Source organism: Amblyomma americanum, chromosome 5, assembly GCF_052857255.1.
Source record: "Amblyomma americanum isolate KBUSLIRL-KWMA chromosome 5, ASM5285725v1, whole genome shotgun sequence".
In the NCBI taxonomy this organism is placed as follows: domain Eukaryota; kingdom Metazoa; phylum Arthropoda; class Arachnida; order Ixodida; family Ixodidae; genus Amblyomma; species Amblyomma americanum.
In genome coordinates, this window is record NC_135501.1 from 119506499 (window position 1) to 119521005 (window position 14507).

Consider the following 14507-nt stretch of genomic DNA (forward strand, 5'->3'; position numbering starts at 1 on the left):
AGGTGTAGGACTGCTGAACACTCTGGAGGTAAACTTGAACGTAATACGTACTTTTGGAAGTATAACGCGAGACTCGGGTCATTATACTAGAGCCCTTCGGATGACATGGAGAGGACGTGTGTTCTATTCCGTCACTAACCGAGGTTCTTTTTGCTAATACTTCGAAATTATTTCGTATCAAAAAGGTTCCACGAGTTATTTCTTCTCCGATGAGCACTAAAATAAAAACGTAACGCATTTTTGTGCTTTCTGTGGTTCTGTAGACTGTTGGCCTCTTTCGTATGTGAAGATATGAGGCAATTTGGGCTTTGTAGCGAAAGCTACACTAGGCTAGTCAGCAGCGCATTTCAGGTGGTCCGCGCTAGTCACTTCTGCGGAGGTACCGTATCCATGGCAACGAGTCGCAGGTGTCCGCCCCGCGCCGTCGCCTCCCCGGTCTCCGCGCAGCGCCGCGCGTGGCGTCACTACTTAGTAATGCACCTCACAGCGCATGCGCAGTGCTCTTAGCGGCTGCGCCGCGGCGGAGGTTAGAAGCCGCGGAGTACCCGCTCGCCTTGGAAGAAGGCGCAATGGAAGAACACGCGGCTGGTGGAAGGTGAACACACTTGGCGAGACGTTCTTGACGTACCTCGTGCACCTCCGACACGCGCTTAGCTGTCTGCGCTTCATTCTTACGTAGACGGGCAGCCTCACGCCAGGCAATGACTTCGGGATCGGTAGAAGCAGCTTCCCGTAGGCTCTCAAGATGCCGGTTGCTATACGCGCGGACATTAGCAGCGTCTTTTTCCATTGCGCCTTCTCCCCAAGGAGACCGCCTTCCCGAGGCTTATATCCTCCGCCGCGGCGCAGCCGCTAATAACATAGCACGTGCGCCTTTCCTTTCCTCAAAATCATCGGCGTCTAGAACGTTGTCAACGCCAATGAACACCGATCGCGCTGTTTTATTGCGAAGCAATACTACTTTAGGTCGCACTTCAGCCCGTTCCGTGGCAAGGCGGTGGTAGGCAGCATTGACCTTTAGCGTGACCTCGCTGCGTGACGTCACACCACGTGACCTAGAGTGACGTCACACCAGCTGTGTAAAAACGAGGCCCTATCTCACGCCGTCGCGAGGCGAGGCGGTAGCCACCAACGGCGGCCTAACTCTCGATTCTCTCACCAGGGGCGCTACGGTCGGTGTGACGTCACACCAGCTGTGTAAAAACGGGGCCTCATCTCACGCCGTCGCAAGGTGAGGCGGTAGCCACCAACGGCGGCCTAACTCCCGCTCCTCTCATCAGGGGCGCTACGGTCAGAGTGACGTCATACCAGCTGTGTAAAACAGCTCCGCTCCTCTCGCCAAGGCAGTCATACAGCCAGATGTTACGATGGTGCCTACGAACAAGGCAGCTTCGCAATCACCAAGCTTAACCAAGCTAAGCCACGGCCGTTTTTTTTGTATATCCTGGATTAGCTGAACTAATCCATATTCATTTTTTTTTCTACTGATATAATCTAGTTGCTTCAGTACCTGCTCGCAGTATCTGCTGGCAGCTTGAACTGCACAAAACCATTAGCCCACGGTGAGTTTGAATTTGGTAGCTCGGTCCGCATTCAGAGTTTGTGTCAATAAAAAGCGTCATAGTCTACCGCAGCGGCTACATCTGATTGGTCGAAACGCCGGAAGTGGATGTGGTGGTTCCGATGCAGCGAAAAGGGTCAAAGAAGTCGGACGGTCACGTCAGGCACATAGCGTACACTCCTCTAGCAGCAGATACTCAAGGACAGCCAACATGACGGCGCGCTCTGAAGCGGAGCCTCTCGCTTCGAAGTGAACTCTCGGTGTTACTGCGTTTTTCGGCCCGTGAACTGGCTAGAAACAGGGTACGGGACTTTCGCTTCGTCTTATCTTGCCTATAACAAATTGGGTGAACGATAAATTTGGCCTGTGTTTTTTTATTTCATTGGACGATTCGGCAGCTCCTAGGCCTAACGAGCACCGGTTTGTTGCAGAAATTGTTCTCTTGATACCGGATGGCGCCACTATCACCGGAGTTATCTCGTCTGCGTATGTTGAGTGATGTAACATAAAGCATAACGACCCGCAAAATACTTGCGTTTACTGCGCGAAAACGTGCATTTCCTATTATAGAACTCCCCATTAGCTTTTGAAGCGTCCTGTACTATGATCATGTGCAATGGCTGGCAGCGTGAAACCGCTCATGTGCACGGATGGTTAGTCGCCAGCGACGGGCTGCTATGCCGACGCGTTTGACAAGCCAGAGGAGGTTTTTCGGTGTCCTTTACGGTTCTGGATAGCCGGGGTGGTGTGGATCTGCCTTGAGCTCACCAAGTTAGATTTCAGGCGTCAGTGTGGGCATGCGTGAGCTTCGTACCATGGCGAACCTATGAAAATTTTGTCTGCGAAGTCTCCCAACGCATCTATGAAGAGAAACACAGCAAAGGGTTTTTTAGCTCATGCCTTTTATTTACTTGCAGCAGAAAAATAAATACCTATCAGCGTCATCTCGCGGTTCTTGGAGTGAGTGGATAAAAGGAATGAAAAACGTAAATCGGCGTCTGCACAACCGTCCGATAAAAGCCCCAAAATACGTTCAACGATGTTGCAGACGGCAATTCGTCACGGCGTATTGGTTCAGCACGGCACGGATCACGCATTGTGCAGCGAGTGAGTGCATGCCATAAATTATCCTATCCGTTTTCTTTTGCCCTCGAAATTAATGTGAAACGCCCTGTTGTGCGAATAAGATAGCTGCCGTTTATTTACCAAAGGCGATCGACGGCTGTAGCGCCCGCCTTCTGTCACTGAAAAGGCATGCGTATTGCGTACAATATTTTCTCCTTAAAGTACATATCCTGCCTTTACAGTGCAGAAAAGAGTATCTGAGCTATTGTTTCTGTTTGTCGAAGTCCATTGGGCAAACAAAGCAGATTTCATATTACCCCTCTACAGTGGAATCCGATGGGCGACTATACTCGTGGCTGAAAGTTTCTTATCTCACACTGGTTGCGTTCCATTTGTCGGCAAAGCGCAAAAGCGCCGCTGGACTTTTCCCCGCGGCAACCGCAACGCAGTGATATCCTGCCGCCGCTCACAGTCGCAACCGAACCAACATACGCTTCCGGCGTTTTGACCAATCAAGTGCGGCCGCTGCGGATGATTATGAGGCTTTTTATAATGACACAAACTGGGAATACGGCCCCTGCTGTCGCTTATACAGCGCAGCTCTAATCGCCCGTCTTATGGGTTGAGTGGCAGCCATCGTTTTAGTCTCAAAGAAAATGATAAGGGAAGCTGGGTATGAAGTGAGAGAGGAAGTTGCTTCGATTAGAAAAACAGCACTGTATGATCGTACTGTTACGTTTCGCCTACGACGCGCGGTATAGCCGGCGCGGATGCAACGGACGCCGGGGCTTCGTTCAAAGTGGCGGTAATTTTGATCTGTTCATTGCTGCCGCAACGCCTCCCGCCAAGCGCGTCCAGGCAGGTTTCAATGCCACGTGTCTTCGTGTGTGCGTGTGTGTGTGTGTGTGCATGTTGGTGCCCACGCTTGTCAAAGCGCGGCAGCCGGGGAGAGGAGCTCCCCAACTGGGAGGCGAGGAGGTCTGACCGGCGCCGGCCCGGCGGACGCGCACGTCACGTCTGAACATGTCCGAGCGTCGCCGTATCGGGCGCCTCATCCCGAGCCGTTCCTTCTTGCCCTCGACTCCGAGGGTATAAAAGGCAGCTGCCCCGGACGCCAGAGAGACTTCGATTTCTTCCTTCGAGTAACGTGGTCGCCCTGACCGGCTGCTCTTTTGCGATGCCAGAATAAACAAGTTGTTCTGTTGGCAGTCGACTCATCCTTTGCCAGGACCTTCGGATGTTTCCAGCTGTGCCCCAGGCCGCCAGGCCAACGCTACCCTTGGGGCTTGCAACCCATTTGCAAAAACTGCTTGCCAGCGGTGGGATCGCGACAACGGAGGCCAGCAGCGAAGATATGCGGTCAACTGTATGCTGGGCAGCACAACGACCATCAGGGAGCAGTGCAACGAGCCCTGTGTGATGACTGGTTGCCTGCAGCGGACCGACTGCGCTGAATTCTTGGCTGCGAGGTTTGGTGAGTGCGGGACTTTCTTCTTCTGAGTTTTGCCAGGCTTTTGTTAGTGTCAGAAACAGAGCTGGTAATTGTGTTGTCGTTTCTGCCGGGTTAGTTTGTGGCAAGACAATAGTAGGCAGTAGAGAAAGCAGCATTCGGAGCAGCCATGGATTTGAAGTCGTTGCGCAAACCGAAATTGCTGTAGCTTGCAAGAGAGTTGGGTCTGGATGTCTCAGACAAACTCAGAAAACCAGAACTGCTAAGGGCTATTCTTGAGTTGGAGGCTGAGGATGACGAGCTGTCGGAATGCCTTGAGACCATTGAGGAGAGGGAGCAAAAAGAAAAAGACGAGCGCGAACGTAAAGAGCAAAAAGAGGAGCGCGAACGTAAAGAGCAAAAAGAGAAAGACGAGCGCGAACGTAAAGAGCAAAAAGAGGAGCGCGAACGTAAAGAGCAAAAAGAGAAAGACGAGCGCGAACGTAAAGAGCAAAAAGAGAAAGACGAGCGCGAACGTAAAGAGCAAAAAGATAAAGACGAGCGCGAACGTAAAGAACAAAAAGATAAAGAAGAGCGCGACCGTCAACACGCTTTGGAAATGAAGCGTCTGGAGGTAGAGATGGAACGCGCTCGTAATGGAAGTCAGGCACACGGTGCAGGAGAACGAGTATCGTTCAAAATGACTGACCTGATGCGGCCGTTTAAGCTTGGAGAGGACATTGGTTTGTTCCTGGTTAACTTTGAGCGAACGTGCGAGAAGCAGGGGTTCTCTCGGGAAACGTGGCCACAGCGCTTGCTCACTTTGTTACCCGGCGAGGCGGCCGACGTAGTCGCTCGCTTAAAGAGAGAGGAGGCAGAGGATTTCGACCAAAAGAAATCGAGTCTGCTAAAAAAGTACAGGCTGTCAGCGGAGGCGTACCGTCGGAAGTTTCGGGAAAATGAAAAAGGCAGAAGTGAGTCATATACAGAGTTTGCCTACAGGCTTATGTCAAACATGCAGGAGTGGCTCAAAGAAGAGAAAGCGTTTGGTGACCACGAGAAAATTCTGCAGTGTTTCGGGCTAGAACAGTTTTATAGTCGGTTACCTGAGAACGTGCGGTACTGGGTCTTGGATAGGACAGACGTTAGTACAGTGGCTAAAGCCGCCGAGCTAGCCGAGGAGTTTGTGACGCGTCGGGCTCGCGGAGCGAAGGATGGTCAAAAGGGTGAATTTGGCTCCAAGTCTGAGAGGCCGAAGTTCACACCCATGAGAGCAAGGGGGGACACACGTAGTGCGGATGCGAGTGAAAACAATCCGACCGAACGTAAGGAGACGGCGGCAGCCGAAGCCGAACGCAGAAAGCGGTTCGAGACGAGGCAAGCGCGCGTGTGTTATACGTGCCAGAAGCCGGGTCACTTTTCGGCGCAGTGTCCAGAAACAAAAACAAAAGTCGTGTTTTTGTCATTATGCAGCACTGACGAGAACATGAAGCTTCTCGAGCCTTACATGCGAGACTTCCTCGTGAACGGGAAAGAGTGCCGAGTGCTTCGTGATTCCGCAGCTACAATGGATGTAGTTCACCCCTCCTACGTAGAACCCGATATGTTCACGGGCGAGTGCGCATGGATCAAGCAAGCCGTGGAAGCTCATAGCGTGTGTCTGCCCGTAGCAAAAGAGCTTATTGAAGGACCTTTCGGAGCAATTGAGACGGAGGCCGCAGTGTCATCTATGCTGCCCCCCCCCCCCCCCCCCCCGGTACCCGTACCTTTTTTCGAACAGGTCCGATCACCTCCTGCGCGAGAAGGGGCTTTTGTTTGGTGAGGCTAGCGTTCAGGCCTTAACCAGATCGAGAGTTCGGGAGCTCGCTGCAAAGGCGGTAGTTGCGGGGCCGACGTTGTCGAACAATGAAAAAGGGTTGGAGGCGCAGCAAGCTGATATTCAGAGCACGTCCGAACTGAATAAAATTGAGCCTGTAGCGTTGAAGGCACCAGGTACTGGAGAGGAAATGCCCGACACGGGAAAGTTGGAAGAGCTATCTGCAGATTTGCTCATCGCGCCTACGTCAGATGGACTTAATAGGTTGCTAAAAGTCAGTCGGTCGGCTTTGATAGCCGAGCAAAAAAAGGATGGCAGCCTAGAAAACATGCGCTGCAATGTCAAGGAAGGTATCGCTAAGAAAAATGCTCGTTTTGTGGAAAGAGGTGGGGTCCTGTACCGGAAGTATCTAGACCGCAGAAAAGTGGAGTTCGATCAGCTGATCGTGCCTCAGTGTTACCGTCAGGATCTGTTGCGCTTGTCGCATGGCGGCTCGTGGTCCGGACTCCTAGGAGTTAAGAAGACTAAGGACCGTCTCTTGCAAGAGTACTATTCGCCAGGGTGTTTTCGTGACGCAGAACACTTTGTGAGGACATGTGACACCTGTCAGCGGGTTGGCAGACCAGGGGACAAATCGAGGGCGCCGTTGAAGTTGGTACCTATCATTACGGAGCCTTTTAGACGGCTCGTTATTGATACAGTGGGACCTCTGCCGGTAACAGCCACGGGGTACAGACACATTTTGACTGTGATCTGCCCAGCGACAAAGTTCCCTGAAGCAGTGCCGCTTAAAGACCTCAGCTCAGTTGAGATAGTCAATGCACTACTGTCCATATTTGCGCGAGTTGGTTTTCCTGCGGAAATCCAGTCAGATCAGGGCACAGTGTTTACTAGCGCTTTGACGACAGCCTTTCTCGAAAGGTGCGGGGTAAAGCTGTTACACAGCTCAGTGTACCACCCACAGTCGAATTCCGTTGAGAAGCTCCACTCCGTCATGAAGGGCGTGTTGAGAGCATTGTGTTTTGAGCAACAAAGTGATTGGGAGCTGTGTCTGCCTGGAGTGATGTTTGCATTAAGGACCGCGCCGCATGCGGCTACGGGGTTTTCGCCAGCTGAGCTGGTGTACGGTCGCTCGCTGCGGTCTCCGCTTCGCATGCTTCGAGACTCGTGGGAAGGCAGGGGGGACGACCCAGTCGTGGTCGAGTACGTGCTTAGTCTCCTCGAACGCTTAAGAATGGCACAGGAGTTGTCAGGTGAAGCAATGGCAAAGGCCCAGCAGAGGGCCAAGGTTTATTATGATCGGACAGCCAGGGCCCGTCGTTTTGAGGTGGGCGATGAGGTAATGATATTGTGCACATCGCTAAAAAACAAACTCGACGTGCAGTGGGAGGGCCCAGCACGGATTGTTCAAAACTGTCGGATGTTAACTACGTGGTGAGTCTGCCAGGAAAACGGAAAGCACAGCAAGTTCACCCCTGTAATCTGCTCAAACCCTATAGACAACGGGAAGCAGTGGTGTGTATGATGGTAAACGTTCCCGAAGAGCTTCCGGTCGAGCTTCCGGGACTAGGCTCAGTGACGAACAGGGAAGACACTGATCAGGTCATTAGTGACTTAATCATTAAAGCACCGCTGTCGGCTGAGCAGAAAAGCGAACTACACCAACTCTTACAAGAGTTTCAAGGTCAGTTCTCTGAGAGGCCTGGTAGGACTTCTGTCCTTACTCATGATATAGAACTTACCTCCCCAGAGCCAGTACGATCCAAGGCGTACCGGGTGTCACCCCGCCAGCGCGATATTATGGAGGCTGAGGTAAAGAAAATGCTACAGCTCAGTGTTATTGAGGCGGGTGAGAGTGATTATACCTCCCCTTTGATTTTAGTTGAGGTACCGGGCAAGGAACCTCGTCCTTGCGTCGACTACCGCAGGCTTAATTTTATCACTAAGAATCAAATTTATCCGATCCCTAACATCGAGGAGCGCCTTGAGAAAGTTAGTAGCGCTCAGTTTATTTCCACCCTAGATGTTGTCAGGGGTTATTGGCAGGTTCCACTTACAGAAGAGGCTATTAGGTATGCGGCGTTCATTTCACCAATGGGAACATTCCGTCCTAAAGTTTTGAGTCTTGGTTTGAAGAACGCGCCATACTGCTTTTCAAGCCTCATGGACAAAGTGTTGCGGGGACAGGAAGAATTCGCTTTACCGTATTTAGACGACGTAGCGATATTCTCCGCATCCTGGTCTGAGCATATGGCACACTTGCGGGCAGTGCTAACCCGCCTGCGCGAAGCGGGCTTGACAGTCAAGGCTCCCAAGTGCCAATTAGCACAGGCCGAGGTTGTCTACCTCGGTCACGTGATTGGACAGGGTCGTCGCCGCCCCTCTGAATTAAAGGTGGCCGCTGTGCGAGACTTCCCGCAACCGCGCACGAAGACCGATATTCGGTCGTTCTTAGGTGTCGTCGGCTACTATCAGAGGTACATCCCCAGGTACTCCGATATCGCGGCTCCCCTGACGGATGCTCTAAGAAAAACAGAGCCCCAAACAGTCGTCTGGGGCGAGACAAAGGAAAGAGCTTTTAGCGCCCCAACAAGCCAGCCTGTGCTACGATCGCCAGACTACACAAAAGGGTTCGTTGTTCAGTGCGATGCTAGTGAGCGAGGCATGGGCGTTGTACTGTGCCAAAGGGAAAATGGAGAAGTGGAACACCCCGTCCTCTATGCTAGTCGTAAGCTGACCTGTCGTGAGCAGGCGTACAGCGCCACCGAGAAAGAGTGTGCGTGTCTCGTGTGGGCCGTTCAGAAATTGGCATGCTACCTAACCGGCTCGAGGTTTATCATTGAGACGGATCACTGCCCTCTCCAATGGCTTCAGACCATCTCTCCCAAAAATGGCCGCCTCCTGCGCTGGAGCCTCGCTTTGCAACAATATTCCTTTGAGGCGCGTTACAAAAAGGGGAGTCTCAACGGTAACACCGATGGCTTAAGTCGAGGCCCCTAACATGGGAATCCGCCTCAAAGATGTTTGTTACTGATGTTTTCTACCTGAGGCAGGATTTTTAACATATTGCTTTTGTTTAGTGTTTCAAAGTGATGACGTGCTTTCTAGTGCGATTTTCCCATTTGTGGACGCGTTCTGAGTGCTGCTTGACTACTGTAAGGAACTAGGCAGTAGTATAAAAGGGGAAAGAGCCTGGCAGAGCTTAGTGAGGGTTGTCTCGTGCTTGCTGACTGAGCGGTTGCGTTTCGGCGTAGTTCTAACGCTTGCTGGGAACGAGAACAAAAGTGGCAACTCTCCCGAAGTCACTTGGCAGTGTCCTGTGTGAACCTGAACCTGAGAACGAGGCCTTCTCTGTGCGCTGCGCTCAAGCAACGCCGAGGGACGACCGATTTCGATTACGAGCATCATCGAGCGACATCCCTCCGGACAGCGGATGCAGTCCCCTGACCATCGGGATCTCCTTCTCCCGGCGGGGCGGTCTGTTACGTTTCGCCTACGACGAGCGGTATAGCCGGCGCGGATGCAACGGACGCCGGGGCTTCGTTCAAAGTGGCGGTCATTTTGACCCGTTCATCGCTGCCGCAACGCCTCCCGCCAAGCGCGTCCAGGCAGGTTTCAATGCCACGTGTCTTCGTGTGTGCGTGTGTGTGTGTGCATGTTGGTGCCCACGCTTGTCAAAGCACGGCAGCCGGGGAGAGGAGCTCCCCAACTGGGAGGCGAGGAGGTCTGACCGGCGCCGGCCCGGCGGACGCGCACGTCACGTCTGAACATGTCCGAGCGTCGCCGTATCGGGCGCCTCATCCCGAGCCGTTCCTTCTTGCCCTCGACTCCGAGGGTATAAAAGGCAGCTGCCCCGGACGCCAGAGAGACTTCGATTTCTTCCTTCGAGTAACGTGGTCGCCCTGACCGGCTGCTCCTTTGCGATGCCAGAATAAACAAGTTGTTCTGTTGGCAGTCGACTAAACAGTTTTGAAAAGAAACATATCGTGCTAGCTACCTTCGTAGATTTCAAAAAAGCATTTGATTCTCTAAATCACGAACTGCTGATTAGAAAGCTTGAAATGTATGGAATTAGAGGTCTTCCTCTGCAACTTTTAAACTCTTATCTTTCTAATCGTGCACAATATACAACCATTAATGGTATTGAGTCTTCTTTAAAGAATATAAAATGTGGAGTGCCGCAGGGTAGCATATTGGGGCCTTTGCTCTTCAACCTATTTATTAACGACATAGTAAACATCACCGACCAAGCATCGTTTTTTATTTATGCAGACGACACAAGTATTTTCCTCTCAACGAATGACTGCGATTCCCTGATAGACAAAGGAAACAATATTTTATGCCAACTAAACACCTGGACAGAACTAAATGGGTTAAAAATAAATGTGAATAAAAGCAAGGCTGTTATCTTCCGACCATGGAATAAACTTCTGCATACAAATAAAAAGCTACTACTTAATTCAGAGGAGATTGAGATAGTAGAAAAATTTAAAACACTTGGAGTCGTCTTTCACGAAACAATGTCATGGGACCATCATGTAGATACTATCTTGCCTAAACTCGCTCGAGTCGTAGGACACCTATATCGCCTGAAAACAATGCTTCCTTCGAGGATTAAGGAGCTCATATACAAATCGTTGTTTTTGTCCCATTTAAATTATTGTCACCTTGTCTGGGGCATGACCACTCTGAATAATCTAGACAAAATTTATCTACTTCAAAAGAAAGCGATAAGGTGCATATTCCAGCTTAGTTTCAACCAGAATACAAACCAGTACTTTGAAGATGCATGTATTATGAAAATTTTTGACATCTATAGTTTTCAACTGCTTTCGAGATATAAGAAGGAGCTACTTCGTCATACTGATTATTTGGGGAGACTGGCCTCCCTAACGCCGAGCGAGAAGCTGTATAACACTAGACAACACTCCCCGTGGCAGACTAAAACTCCAAGAACAAACTACGGATTACAAATGATTGCCTTCCAGTTGCCTAAACACCTAAACACGTTACATCATAAAAATATTGACATAATTAGTACGCCGATCCGTGACCTTTGTAAACATTTCCTGTGTTTCAAAAATTAGTCTGCTTTTATAATCTTTTCATTTTTCCTTTTTATTCAGTGTTTGCATCAAAAGTTTGTAGTACTAATTTTGTTATTGTGATACTGTTGCACAATATGTATTCTTTGTTCCGCTGATGCCTTTGTATATGTAGGGGCCGAGGGCTCGTCAAGCCTTGCTGGCTTTTTTCCTCGGCCCTTTTCATCGTTGTGATGAATAAATCTCTATTATTATTATTATCCTTTGCCAGGACCTTCGGATGTTTCCAGCTGTGCCCCAGGCCGCCAGGCCAACGCTACCCTTGGGGCTTGCAACCCATTTGCAACAGTACTTCTGGACGCGCGGGCTTGAGCTAGCCGCAACCGGGAACCGTCAACAAAACCGACAACCTCGCATCCGGCTGCGCACCGGATGCCCTTTGTCTGTAAAAAAAAGTTCCCTCTATCGCACTTCTCGCCACTTCGACGGGTCGCTGGAAGATTGAGCCCTGCGGGACTGGAGCGCACTCTCCCACGGGCTACCACTTAGTACCGCGAAGCGATGCGGGATCAATTCCCAGCTTCTCCTCGACAACGGCGCCAGTTGGCCTTCCCTGAAAGCCGCCTGTGCAGCTCTGCTAGCGTAATTAACCGTCTAGAGGAGATCCAGGGGTCTGCAGAGTCCAGTCATCATGTTTTGGCATCGGCATTCATCTCAAAAAGGGAAGCGGACACAGCGTGGCCTCCCGCGTATCGTGCTCGTGCTTTCTTGAGAAACACGTGCGACCACCTGCCAACCGTGGTGACGTCACTCGTGGATATTCCGGTGTCTGCAGGACGTAGATGGCATCCTCTTCTCAAGTTCAAGACGTGAAGGGGCCGTGTACACTGGGGAGAGAGTGCGTGATCTGCCACAGTGATCTTGGACACGCCTCCTTCAGTAAACACGGCCTCCATCAAGAGATTTCAGGGAAGAAAAACCCAATAAAACTCGGCGCAGGGTACGGCCGAGTAGCTGCATATCTCATCGAGAGCTCCCTGACATCAAGTAGATTCCTCACATTGAGATTCTTTCACAAGGAAGCACTGTAATTTGCAGTATGCGTACATAATATAAATAGTTGTATAAAGTTGTCCTTGCCTTCGTCGTAACCCAGTCTCCGAGCATCCACGTCCCCATCTCTGGTCCGGCCATGCTACCCTTGTCGCAACAGTACCATGGCAGCTGCATTCGCGGGTGAAAACCTAAGCCAGATCCTCCTGTGAGCGCCGCGCTTAAAGTCAGCGACCGAACGGTACCGCACCTGTCAGTGAGAAGTCTCCTCGCTTTACTGCGCTGTCCACTTATTCGTTGTAAACTTTTACAGCAATAGCTGTTAAGCGCACGTTCCTGGGTCACGCGTCGTAGTCGTCGGCGTAACCGGTGTGTCCGTTCCCATGAGAACCACTCGGAAGATAGTTACTTTAGAAGGAGGGTTACCTGAACGGAAGAAAATAACCGGTGGGTGATTTCCACCGGAAGCATGCGGAGGGTGCTCACCGTGAAAAGAGGAGTGCATCGCGAGAGCAGAGGAATCCCAGATGGATACCGTGGAAGGAGGAAGTTATGTCGAAAGAGCAAGGATCGCCAACTGGAGGAGGGTTACCGGAGAAAGAGGAAGGAATAGAGCGTAGGAGGGCGTAGACGAAGGGATGTTACCATAGGAATCTAGCGGAAGGTGGGTACCATTGAAGGTGTGGCGAGAGCAGAGGAGCCTCCAACCGGAGCATGTTACCCAGGAAGGAGGAGGGTAGAGTGAGAGCGAAGGTAGGCCTAACCGGAAGGTGTTTATCATGGGAACCGCCCCGAAGGTCATTACTGTGGAAGTAGGAAGGTATGGCCACAGAGTGAGGTGCAAGCTAGTAGTTATCCTGGAACGAGGAGGGCGTGGCGACACCGTCGGATTGTATATCCGGACTGTGGTTACCGTGTAAGCAGAATAGGCGAGAGTGGAGAGTGTGCATGTGGTACTCGCTTTTTTATAAAATGTGTTAATGTGACATCGCACACATTAGGAAGGGTGTACCGTGGAATCAGCGAATTGTTTCTTGAGGCAGTATCGGGAAGGGTATCGAGTATACTGCTGCGAACTGAGCCGCCTGGGTCACGTGTGCTTCCTATCGCTCAGCTGTCGTATGCGCCTAATACCACGCGCGCCACTCGACATTCTCTTCTCCTCCTTCTTTCCCTAAGCTATAACAACGCAAGCCATTGAATAAACGCCGGCCATTTGCCCCGACTGCCTGCCTGGTTTGGTCCAGTTGCTACCGTGGCGACAAGGATTGACTGAACAGAAGGACCTGACAACAGCATCCAGGCCTCTGACCTCCCGCAGCCATGGGCCACTGCCTGCCAGAGGTCGACTTAGGGAAAGATCAGTGGCAGTCGTACCTCGCAAAAGTTAAAGCGTATTTCGAAGCTAACAACATAACTGACGATGCCATAAAAGAATACTGCTAGTCACTGCGCTTGGGTCAAGAACCATTGACGTCCTTTGTGAATTAGTCGCTCCTAGAAAGCCAAACTCGTTGAGCTATCAGTCAGTTGTGGACGAGCTAAGCAAGTACTATGACCCAACACCAAACGAGATTTCCGACAGCTTTCAGTTCTTTCACCCTCAACAGCAGGAGGGGGAACCAGTACAGACATTCATTGTTGAGATGCGACGAATTGCGCCAAGCGTCAACTTCAGAACTATGCTAGACATGCTGTTGGGGGACCGCATCGTATGTGGCATCCGTACACAGAAGCTGCAAAAGCAGTTGCTGGAAGAAACGGATATTGCGCTAGCAGAAGCAGAAAAGCTTGAGTAAGCGTCTGAGAATGCAGAGCTTGATTCCTAGAATATAAGCGGCAAAGTAAGCTTGGCCGATGCTCTAACTTTAAAGGCACCGCGACGTTTCCATGCGAACCGAAACGAAAGTGAAAAAAAAAACACATGATTGATGTGCGCAAAAAAAAGACGAACCACGTACACAGGAGAAACACAAGGACTGTCGCAACACTAACAATTATTTTATTCTTCTCAAACCAACGCATATATACATATATAACCTTTTGCCACACCTGCGCAAGCGAACAAAAAAATCTCAAGTCATCTGAGATTAGTGATAACGACGCGAGCACAAAAACATCAATTCGGCGGAGTAAAGTGATAAGGAAGTATCGCTGACACATCCTTTAGCTTTTTTCTTAATACGGAATGCTTCGAAAGCCAGTCGCGCGTGCTCATTTCAGTTCCTGCCCAGAACCGCCATCTCTTGGAATCGCGGTGCACAATTGGTGCAGTTAATGATATGCGACACAAGATGTGCACCTTTGTTCCTTACATTTAGCGCAAGCTCCCTGAGTCGCTCATTTATGCAGCGCCCTGTTTTCCCGATGTAGTACGGCTTTCCACACGAGAGTGGGAAAACATACATGACTCCGGTGGTGCAAGGCACGAAGGTTGTCCCATGCCTGATTTGGAAGTCATGCCTTCCATCACCGCACGTGCGGGAGCACAGCTTAGAAAGCTTGTTCGGCGTTTTCAGCGTCTTTGGAGTGTTCGAG